Raw genomic sequence first — 13107 nt, 5'->3', positions numbered from 1 at the left:
AAATCTTATACAATTAATCGGACGATTATTAAGGTCAGTAGGGGTCAAAGGGTCATTGACCTTTTGTAAAAATGCAAATTTTTGCCAAAATATAGATAAATTTCAACATAGTATCTACAATTTTTAATATTTTTTATCTTAATTGTGTTTTACTTGTGCTTACTGACATATTGAATAGGAAAATATATGTTAACAAAATTAAAATTGCAGTTCATTATATACAAATTGTCATTTTTTATTCTTAAAAATTGCAATAAAAGAAATATATTTTTGGAGTAGGGGGTAACATTAACAGTCACTGAGCTTTTTGCAAAAATGAAATTTTTTGGCAATTTTTTCAAAATCAGATCTCAAATTTTTTATATTTTTGGGGTAGTGGTTAACATTTAACGCAAGAATCAAACATCTAATTATTATGTTCTTGGTATCATTGTGTAGTTCTCAATGGCTAGCATCTGTCATAATGTTATCTGGAAACTCCGGTACCAGTACATGTCGAATACATCCGATATATAAACTTTATTAGTGAGCTAAGTGGCACATCATGTAACATATTTAGGTCACATAAAATGTTATTAGTTTCCTCTTTAACTCGACTGGATAACGACCCTTTAACATTCTCGACGTGGTACGGTTGGAAAACAACTAGTCCTCAGTTGTACGCACGCGCACCAGTGATCAAATTGATACGCCATCATCTATTCAGTATATTTATTTACGAGGCGGGATCTCCGAAGAGATATAGTATATATATCTAACATTTATAAATATATATATATAAATATATTATCAAGCAGGCGGTCCGAGTTCGAGTCTCGGTTGGGGCGACTTTTTCTCATTCTCACAGATTTCCTCATCTTTATCGTTTCAAATTAATTAATTAAATTTCTGTATATCACCGGGCGGTTAGAATTAATGTTCTTTGCCTGTTGTGTTTATATATATAAAAAGCATTTCTTCGGAGATCCCGCCTCGTGTATAAATATACTGAAAGATGAGGGCGTATCAATTTGATCTCTGTTGCGTGTGCGTACAACTGAGGACTAGTGCTGTTCCGCCGTACCACGATGAGATTGTTAAAAGGTCGCTATCCAATCGAGTTTGAACAATACCATGAAAACCCCAGTGGTCTAATGGTTAGGACATCTGCATATCAAGCAGGCGGTCCAAGTTCTAGTATCGGTTGGGGCGACTTTTTCTCATTCTCACAGATTTCCTCATCTTTATCGTTTCAAATTAATTAATTAAATTTCAGGATATCACCGGGCGGTTTAGAATTAATGTTCTTTGCCTGTTGTGTTTATATATATAAAAGTATCTCTTCGGAGATCCCGCCTCATGAATAAAAATACTGAAAGATGAGGGCGTATCAATTTGATCTCTGTTGCGCGTGCGTACAACTGAGGACTAGTGCTGTTCCGCCGTACCACGCTGAGAATGTTAAAGAGTCGCTATCCAATGGAGTTCGAACAATACCATGAAAGCCCCAGTGGTCTAATGGTTAGGACATCTGCATATCAAGCAAGCGGTCCGAGTTCGAGACTCGGTAGGGGCGACTCATTCTCACAGATTTCCTCATCTTTATCGTTTCAAATTAATTAATTAAATTTCAGTATATCACCTGGCGGATTAGAATTAATGTTCTTTGCCTATTGTGTATATATATAAATCAATGATGTTGCGTAGCACTGTGTAAATTATATATAAATCATACTGTAAATTATAGAAACAGTGCTTATATTCGGAACATGATCTCATAAAAATACGGAACTTTCGCCAATGAGCTATGCTTGACGCGATTATGAGATCATGTTCCGAATATGAGCACTGTTTCTATAATTTACAGTATGATTTATATATAAATAAAAATACTGTAAGATGAGGGCGTATCAATTTGATCTCTGGTGCGCGTGCGTACAACTGAGGACTAGTGCTGTTCCGCTGTACCACGCCGAGAATGTTAAAGAGTCGCCATCCAATCGAGTTCGAACAATACCATAAAAGCCCCAGTGGTCTAATGCTTAGGACATCTGCATATCAAGCAGGCGGTCCGATTTCGAGCCTCGGTTGGGGCGACTTTTTCTCATTCTCACAGATTTCCTCATCTTTATCGTTTCAAATTAATTAATTAAATTTCAGTATATCACCGGGCGGTTTAGAATTAATGTTCTTTGCCTGATTTGTGTTTATATATATATATATATATACATATATATATATATATATATATATATATATATACATATATATATATATATATATATCCGCCTCACAATGGAGTTTTTACTGCCTGTGTGAGCGCACAATGGCATTTGACCTGCTTGTGTAAGATCACAATGGCATGCGTTCTGCCGCCATGAGAGCACATTGGCAGTTGTCCTGCGTGTGTGAGGCCCTTTGGCATTTACCTGCTGGCACTTACCTGCTGGCATTTACCTGCTTGGACCATGGCATCGGACCTGCTTGAGTTGAGAGGTGTGGACAATTTCGATCGCGTTTGCTATACGTCGGCAACGTTATGATTTCTCGTTGGCATTTACCTGCTGACTTTCAGGCTCTGCATTAACTATATTTTTGGAAAAGTAAATAAACAAAGGTTCCGATCTTCCTCCATTCGATGCAAAGATTAAAATTGAGTTGGCTTTTGTTAGTAAGAGGTAAGAAAAGTAAAATACATCTATTTTCTGATTACATCATACTGACTGCTAGGCTAATAAAGTACATTTTAGGCCAGGCCTATCATAGAGAAGATGGTATATAGAATAGGCCTAGCCTAGGCTAGACTATGGTAGCCTACTAACTAGGCCTAGGACTAATAGGCGTAGGGCTGGGATGCTAGGTAAGGCGCCTACCTAACACAGGCCTTAGTTTAGGGGTGGCTGCCCTAAAGGCCTACGCTGGCTAGCTTGCTCTGCCTATGTAGTATTGCATGCTTAATTATTTTTCTTTGTTTTTATTTGCAGAAATTCAATATAGGCCTAGGCCTATTTATATACTGCCTGACCAAGTTTCTGAGAATTTATGAAACATCAAACTGTACACAGTACCTTATGCATACACACATTATAGGCCTTACAAGGCCTAATATAATATAATTATTGTTAGCTATATTATTTACAAATAAATAATGTAATGTTAAGTTATATAGGCTAGGCTTAAATGTATACAGGTACTGTATATTCAAAATTGTGTAGGCTACTACTTTTACTTATTTATATTATTTTAATATATCCCAAATAAACGAATTCATAAGTACAACATTCAATTTCTGCCAAGAACTACGCTACTCTACACACTAAATAAAATTATATATATTTTTAAATGTCTAATTTTAAAATTTGACTAATTTTGTTTATGAATTATGTTTGTGTTCCTGTGTGCAAATGTTGTATAATCATTTTTTTTAAATTAAGTATTCTGATGTGTAGGTCTTACAATGATCTAGTTCAAATGTTTTCTAACATCAATTTTTTATTTGTAATATTTCAGCATTTAATGTCGTTTTTAATAATATATAGGCCTATGCCTAAATCTGTTAAGTTTGTTTTTGTTTAATGTACACTTTTAATGTAAATCAAATTGTATAGAGTATTTTTATGGCAATCCTTTACACTGGAATAAATGAAAATGAATAATAAATGAAAATGAATAATAAATGGAAAATGAAAATAGTAAATTAATGTAATATATTATTGTATGAACATTAATTTTTGTTGGTACATATAACTCTAAATTGATAATTAAAAAGCAATCAAAGTAGTCATTTTTTGCTGTATTTTCACTAATCCAAGCAGTAATTGTTATATCAATTGGAATATAAATAAAAATAAGCATTTTGAATCAAATTTAGATTTATTCTTGTGTTTAAAAGAGTCTGTTATATGGTATTATTAGTTTAGGGGTCGTTGCCACTTTTGCCTTATTTATTTATTATTTTTGAAGAATTTTAGGTAAAACGTAATCATGGTGAAGTTTAGCATGCAGCTGATAGACAAGAAGAAACAACTCCATCCATGTGATAAAGTCAAACTCCACGCTCAACCATACGCTTTAACGTGCAACCACTAAATTCCAATCTTCTTATCTGTAGCTATATACACTTATACATCCTTTGATAAATCAACAATTTTATATTTAGAAATTGGATTTGATCAGGTTTAGGCCTACAAATAATTAAAGATGTTAATTCAATATTTATTTTTTTTTAAACTTTATTTATTCACTTTGTTTATTTAATCACAAATAGCAATATAATTCAATTTAAAAAAAATTTTACTAAAATATCACAAACAACAAAACAAACAAACAAATATCTATAAACTACTCAAAAGAATTTTAGTTTGTTGCAAAATATTAATAAAACATAAATGTTCATTTTACAAAATAATACAATAGTAAACTTCCATTTTATTGAGTAATGTTCTCATCATAGTACACACAATAACCATATCTATTACTAGTAAAACAGCGTCCTCTCTTTTTATTTCGCGTAGGTTTCAAATAACGGGGAAAAAAGTCACATAATATCTAATTAATGACTAATAATTACATTACATTTAATATTTAATAGCATAAGTGTGTTCCACTCATAAAAGAGTATTTAATTTCAAAATGTTAATACAGTATATCGAAAAGTTAGATTTTTATTAGTAATAGATATTTAGTATTATTTGGATAAAATAAAACTGTAAAACATCATTAAAAAACCATCGCGGAAAAATACTTAACCAACTTCAATTTTGTTCAAATTTAGTACAATAATTTTATATGTATTTATTTATCTTGTGTAAAAAAATTGTGTACTTTACTAGAATTTTAGATGATTTAGACATTTTTTAATTTTCAAAATTTGATGCCTATGGTTCTATAATACATTTACAACATTATTTTTACTAAAAGTGCGCCTAAGTTAATAAAAAAAAAAATTGACACTAGTATTTTTCTTTTACATTATAACATTTGTGTAGTAAATTTGTCTTCTCATAAGCTATTATAGTGTAGGCCTATACATTTATTATTATAGGAGAACCCCTCGTTTGGGGGGATAGCTCTTTTAAGGGGAATATTTCCCGATAAACGAGATTTTTTTTAATGTTTTAACACTATAGCCAACCCCTATACTAAAGGGAAATGGACAGCAATTGAGTCGTCAGGGACAATATAAAAAAAAATAAGACAAATAATTATAGTCATTTATATCATTATTAATACAAAACATGATTATATCGTAATTATGTTAATAAAAAGTAGGCCTATGATAAATTTTCTTGGGTTCGACAGTAATTTTTATTGGTGAAACGTTGGCTGCTAATTCAATTTTCTTAATCAAGAGATCAATTTTTGTTTATTTTGGTATATTGACTTCAATATATTAGGAGAGAGTGAGATAAAGCAGTCGTGAATTATTTCCATAATGTTCCATTACATTCGCCATTTACATCGCATAAATAGTATTTTATAGTGGATTTGGAATAGCTATAGATCATGTGTGTATTTTAAACTAACTACAATATATCAGGGGACAGTGAGATTTAAGCATTAATGAAATTCCATCAAACAAATTTGTCATTTTGGAATTTCGCCTTAACGTCTGTTTTTTTACATTTGCCATTTACATCGCATTATAAATGGTATTATTATTATTTTTATAGTAGATTTGGAATAGCTAGAACATGTGTGATAATAGTTTTGACTACACTATATCAGGGGAGAGTGGGATTAAAGCAGTCGTGAATTTGTAAAAAAATTTTCAACAAATATAATTTTGCAATTTCGCCTTAACGTCTGTTTTTTTTATATTTGCCATTTAGGCCTACATCGCATTATAAATGGTATTATTATTTTTATAGCAGATTTAGAATAGATACAAAATGTGGGGTAGTAGTTTTGACTACACACTATATAAATAAAATAAAATAAACTATAGGGTCTATTATAAATGGTATTATTCTTTTTATAGTGGATTAGCTAGAACATGTGTGATAGTATACTAAAATATCAGGGAAGAGTGAGATTAAAGCAGTTTTCGTTTTCGTAAAGCCTTTCGTCTGTTTTGTTTACAATCGCCATTTACATCGCATTCATATGAATGTATAATATATCAATGTTATATTCCGTAAATAAAAGCGACACTCGCGCGCTGTCGTACACCTTGAAACGTGGCCAATTTGTGCAAAAATCATCATTATCTATATATAAATTTACGTAAGGGCAAAATTCGGTAAATCGTGCCTTACTTTTAGAATTTTTACTCGATGGTATATAAAGTTGGTTCGTACTTTCGGTACTGATTTTAACCACCTGATGTAACCCTGTTTACTAATTAAATTGAGTTAGATAATTAGTTATTGACGATTAAAACGAATTTAGGTTCAACGATTTGCCCCAAATAGGGGTGTTTTCCGATCGTGGTATACACTGTCTAATGGATGTCCATCTTGAAAAATACCCGCCACAAAAATGCGAGGAGGTTTCGCATTTTCCTATCTCCTCCTACGATAATTGATTTTAATAGCTGAAAACCGGTTGAACAGCTCGAGTACAGTATCATAATGTTGAAGACAGGCCGATTTTCTTTAAAAAATACTATTTTGATAGATTTAATATACGTTTATACAAATGTATTGATTTGCGAAGAATGGAACATTCCAATCTCTGTGTCGTTCCACAAGTTTCTATTCCCTCAGGCGTCGTAAAGGAAAGTACTGTATACTCATAAAAAATAATTCGATCCATTTTTTTTTCAATCTGTGCTGCAGAGGTTGAATATAATTTTTTTTAAACGGATAATGAGCTAGCGTTTTCAGTCGCAGTATATTTATGTACAAATCTTTATTATTGCAGTTAAACCACCCACATCATCACCCTTCCCTCACTGGCATGAGTAGCGTTGTAAAGCCAGTAGAGGATAGGCCTACAGTGCATCACATGCCTTAAACGCAGAACAACTTTGGTGGGTAGGGTAGGAACCAACTTAAGTATGAATTGGCTCTAAGAAACAATTGAAAACCATTAGGCCTACTAATTAAGTTGAGTTAGATAATTTAATATTTATTGAAGATTAAATCGAATTTATGATTTGCCGCGAATAGAGGTGGTTTTCACAAATTGTTATACATTATATAAACATATACACGTCGTAGTGATGTGTCGTTACACGTACTGTACTTTTCAATCGACTAGGACGGTGATAGTTTCAAAAAAGTATTACATCGCAATGTTTTACTGTGTTTAGTGGTATATTATTTGTAAAACATGAAAACAATTAATATTTCGTTACTAAATAAATAAATAAATAAAGAATAAATAGATAAAGAATATATTTAAAAACTGTTCCTCTTTGCCCCATCCTCTTCCCCATCCCTCAACCCTAATGTTACATATAAAACACAAATTAAGTTTGTTTAAATTTGACTTAAACAATTGGTCTCATTTTGTGACAAGTTTCTTTTTCGGAAGTAATTCCCAGGGTGCTAATTTTAGTTGAGTACATAAATCACAGTGTCTATTTATTCGTTCCTGTAAACGACATGTATTATTGTCCTGCGGTACGTACATTTGAAATCGCCAGTTTTTTAACGCTGACATTATTAGTATTCGAGAACCATCTGTGGGCACGACCTAGATGGTACGCGAGCAAAGCGAGCGTACCATCTAGTTCTATTAAAATTTTCTCCATTATTAATCGTCGGAATTATCTGGTTCAAACGGTAAAATGTGTAGAAATAAAAGCTTCATATTAGGCCTATTTCATAAATCAAATCCCTTAAATATGTGTTATCTCGTCGGAAAATCTAGTTTTTAATCACAATTTTGCTACCTTTTACAGTGTAGCCACCCATACTTCGTATAGGGTCCATGTACTTCCAACCATTGTAGTTTGAAAACTACTGTTAGGATTCACAGCTGTTCCCGCTATGCATAATTTTTCTGAAAAGTCCAGCGCCCTCAGACGGAGGAGAGTGGTAGCAGACGACGTTCACAGTGATTACGGAAACCGCGCGAGCCTTGAATTCTATTTACATTGTCAACAGTCGGAGAGCCGCGTTGGGAAATATGACCGTTATCGTGAAATTTTCGACTTTGCATGACGTCATCAATTTTAGACGCCCTCTCTCGTCACAGAACCGTCAATGATTCGCGCGAAAACATTTGCATATAGTGTACGTCATTTAACTGCTGTTAAATAAACATTAGTGGGCCAGAGAAATACCATATATGGTGATATCGATTCCTTATATATCTAAGATGTACCAGGTAACCACCTTTTCATGAATAATACATTAGATTAGTTGTCAGGGAAAGTTTATTGAAATCTTCATGTGCGTCCACCGAAGCCAACATTTTTTGGATGGGTGTTTGTTTACAAAGTTTCCATTAGTGGGATTTGCATCCCAGACAGTAATTTTGTTTAAAAACGGTATATATGGATAGAGTAAGTATTAATGGTCTGTTTTATGTTGAAATTGGCTTGAAACCTTATTCAAGCTCCCTTTACCGAACATTTGAAAAAAGGTCCTCATGTCACATGTTGTATGCATCTGCAGCGGCGTTGACAGTGTACCGCACACGCATGTGGTAATGACTGTAGTGTTAGTGTTAGTGGGTGCATGATATATCAATCAAAATTACATACAATATCGAAACATTTACTTAATTGTTATATTATGATATAATAATTATACTTATACTTACATTTTAACCTACTAGGCCTGTAATACTATTATTGACAACAAGCTCACCCAGCCAGGGCCTCTAGGCCTAGTTAGAATAACATAACAGGCCTGCTGGCAAGGCCTAGAGTTATGCAGTAGTCACAATATTAATCATGATGGCTATATTTTTAGTTCAGATGTCTTATATTTAATGTAGCCTAATGTATAGCCTTGTAGGACTAAATATTCTGCTCTGGAATTCTCTCTCAACTGTTCTATATAAATAAAACAGGATCAAAGATGTCTTTTTTTTAGTCATAAAATGTAGTTCATTTTGCCTAGTTTTATATTTTTTGAGCAATTTGATTATAGGAATTTATTTATTTTGGTTTCTGTTGTTAATTACAGGCATACATTCATAGCTTTCATCTACTAGGCCTACTACTGTTACTGCAAGTGGCTATTTGTTCCTCAGTTTTAGGTAGGTATGCAGTAATTGGGAATCAGAATAGCATGGCTCCGCCTAAGCAATGTCAAATTATACATCCATTCAAAGAAAGTGGACCATGTAAGTTGTGTGGTAAATCTGACAGTAAGGAAAAATATTGGCATATTAAGGCAAAGCAACCACAACATGAGGTTGCAGTTAAACATATAACAATGTATTGTAAAGATATTAGTGAGCTTGACTGTATATGTTGGAACTGTGTTCGAAAATGGAACTCAGATGAGCCACCTCCATTAAAAAAGCCTAAGCTTAATGCTTGTTTGAAACAGTGTATTTTACCTAATTGTAATTCCAAAGATACAAGTATACATAGTACACAAAAAGGGGACGAATCTTCCGTTAGGAATTGTTTTGGAATAGATTTTGAAGAGGGAACAATAGTTACAATGTCTAATGGTAATTTTAATTTTTGCAAAATCCATTACAATGAATATCATAGATTTTTAAATCCGCTTGTTAGTTGTGATGCATGCAGTCGAATTAGTGACCACAGATATCGTAGTAATATTAAGGATACCTCTGCCCTAGAAGAATTTTTTCAGTACAAATCTCTTTTAACAGCAGCCTTTGACTTTCAGAAAACAATTTTATGTTTGAAATGCTATCTTGCATTTGAAAAGTTCTGTAAAGCAGATGAATTTTCCAACAGAGAGTATGGAAAGAAAAAATACTTAAAGAGGTTACTATCTGGTGTTATAGAGGAGGCAGACAGTAGAGATTGTATTAACAACTCTTTACAAAAAACTGTCGTCTTTTTAGGGGATGAACTTCTTTCCGATAAAGCTATTCTATTTGACACTGTTTATCGTTATTATTTACAGGTTTACAGTCAATTTGATGTAACCAATTGTGTTAACCATAATAATGATCATTTGATTTCAGAGAAAAATATCAAGGCCTTACTCAAAAGGCGGATAAATGCATTAATTGGCCAATGTCATCACTTTTACTGGAAGTGATACTGGTAGAGAGCGCCTAGGAATGATTTATAGACGAAAGAACTCAAACATTGAACTTTGTCTTTTGGTTTCTTTGTTTGAATGTAGGAAAAGTATTAAGTCTCTAGAGGAACACTTAGAAAAGAGCAATAACAAATGTGAAGCTTTAGAAGAAAAGCTCAGAAAGAAGTCCTTAGATGCAATTGGTAACTTAAATGATTCTACTGTTGATAACTTGCGTGACAAATTATGGTTGATGGGAAAGTCTTTTACAGGTTGTTCAATAACCATTGACAAATTTAAACCATTAGCATTAATTGAGATGTTTGATCCATTTATTTGGAATTTCCTTACTAGAATGACCCTAACTGATGTTGAAAAGACAGTGGTTTGTAAAGCAGGTATTAACTTCAACTGGGCAACACATTGTATGAAAACACATGAAAATGCTCAGATGAACCACACTAGACTGTTGAAAAGGATGAATATCATGTGTTGCCTTATGTTTCTAATGAATAATGAGGCTTACAAGCCATATCATCTTCTGATTTCTGATATCATTGACAGGTTCTCTCATTCTTCCACAGAATGTTTAACCGAATTGTCCCAATTTGGGATATGTACATCAAAGTCTACTACACTTAGGTATCAAGTTGCTATTGCTGAAGCAGAGATAAGGTCTAAGGAGAAAATTGTTACAGAATCATTTCCAATTATTTCTATTGATAACGTAAATAAGCAAGCCAAGTATGCTGCTGTACGTGCTAATGATAAAGCCAGAGGTTTTAATGGAACATCTGTACAGGCTGTTGAGCCTCTTCCTTTCACAGCAAAGTTAACCAATGAAACAGTTTTGATTTCAGAATCTGAGAATGAAATACCCACAACCAGTACAGCTAATGCGTCAAAAACCTACAGTAGGCATAGGAAACTTGAACCTGCATTAGTAGCAGACTATCATAGTTCAAATTACCAGCCAGGTGAGGTTCTCCCACAGCTTCCTAATAAATTGCCTCTTAACTTAGATGATTTTAAACCATCTATTACAGAAACTCAGGCACTTGAAAGGACAGGGGATTTCCTGTTTAGGTATGTTTTATCAAAGGTTATCAACAATAAATCACAGCCTGATATTTCTTTGCCAGGTATTAAGGGGACATCATATGCATCAAGTTCATCTAAATTAACAGAAATTTCAAAGTTTCACTTTGTCTCTGTCAATGTTTTACCTGCAGACAATAAGGATACCATTTTTAATATTCTGTGGCAATTGTATGATAGGTTTGGTGTTGGTGACTCGTGTAAATACCTTGTTGTTGCTGGCGATTTCAAGACTTGGGACATTGTATGGAACCTAAAGTCAATATATGGTGATGAACTGGCTTGGGTTCTCCCATACATTGGTGATTGGCATCTCCTAAAAAACTATCAGGCACCTCTGATGAAAGTTTACTTAGATGCTGGACTAAAAACTTTGTTAGAAAGGTGTGGCTATCAGGGAGCAAAGTTTGCATCGGTAGCTAATGCTACTGGTTTTGATGCAACCCACCAATTTCTGTTGCAAGTGTGGGAATGTTTTTATAGGTTTGAAGTTGCTCAATATCTGTTGACTTGTTCTGAAACCACCAGGCATACAATCGAAAGTTTTGTAACTAGTGTTACTTTTGATAATTTGCAGGACAATGCTACTGATTGTATATCTAACCATGATATTCATTTACTTAATTCCCATACAGCTATAGCAGAATTTCAGGAACAGTTTAAAAAATACACTGACAGACATTGTGCCAATAATGCTACCTATAGATTTTGGCACAATTTTATCCACAGGGACATGTTCCATTACATTTCTTTATATCTATCACTACGTGGTCGTGATTTTGACTTAAGAAATGCTTCAGTTTTGCAAATGGCTCCAATGTTCCATGCACTAGACCGGCAGAATTATTTGCGAATAATCCCTTTTCACATTGCAGATTTAAAGAGATTTCCAGCAGAGGTAGTGGACTTTTTTGGTAAAGGTGCTTTTGTTGCCAGTATAACAGGTACCAATTGGTCATGTGTTGGAGTTGACGAAGCACACGAGATGATCATTAACAAAAATATCAAGATGGCCATGACAAACTCTGACGAGGATTATTTATCAAAGCTTTTACACTATTTGCCTCATAGAACAAAAGCTATTGCTAATCTCAATTCTATTACAAACAGAAAGTCAACTTCTTCTAATGAACCGTTTTTATCATCATCAGTGATAAAATACCAAGAACAGAATGTCCAACTAATGCTATCTGAAATTAACAAAACATCTTCTCTAGTTTCAGGTAACAAAACAAACATTCAGCATTTATTTACAAACGAGTCAGCATCCTTGAAGGCAAACACAGATTTAACTTCCTTTTATGAGGTAGGAAAAGAAAGTTTTATTTCTTTTGTTAAATTTGTTGTTCTGTCACTGCCATCTTCAAAACGACCTGTTAGGAGAAGACACAACATCTGTACTTTTACTCCTCCAAAACAAACAGTGTCGAGGCAAAAAACAAAGCTAAAAGACACAGAACTTCAACTGAAAATAATGAAACTAAGGTTTGCCAATCTTTGTGCTTCAAATAATGAAGACAATGTACATAATCAATGTGTTCCTCTCCCAAAGGCACTTTGCACAGAGGATGGTCTACCGTTTAAATCTAACAAAGCCATGTCTTCTGCTGTATATCAGACTAAATATCCAGACTCATTTACTGATGTTTATCCTCAGAAAGATGACCAAACTGCATACATCGCAGAAGGAATGATTATCATCCATGAACACCGACCATTGCCAAATCATGATAAATTTATTGATTTCTACAACCATCTTTACAGACAATGGGTGCTTAAACCATTTAGAGATTATAGAGCTGCTGAAGTTCATATCATCTTTGATCATCCAGGAAGGCATGGGCTAAGCCCAAAAGATCTAGAAAGATCAAGAAGGGATGAAAAACACTGTAATAACAAATCAGTT

Source organism: Antedon mediterranea, chromosome 9, assembly GCF_964355755.1.
Source record: "Antedon mediterranea chromosome 9, ecAntMedi1.1, whole genome shotgun sequence".
NCBI lineage: Eukaryota > Metazoa > Echinodermata > Crinoidea > Comatulida > Antedonidae > Antedon > Antedon mediterranea.
This window is presented reverse-complemented; position numbering follows the sequence as displayed.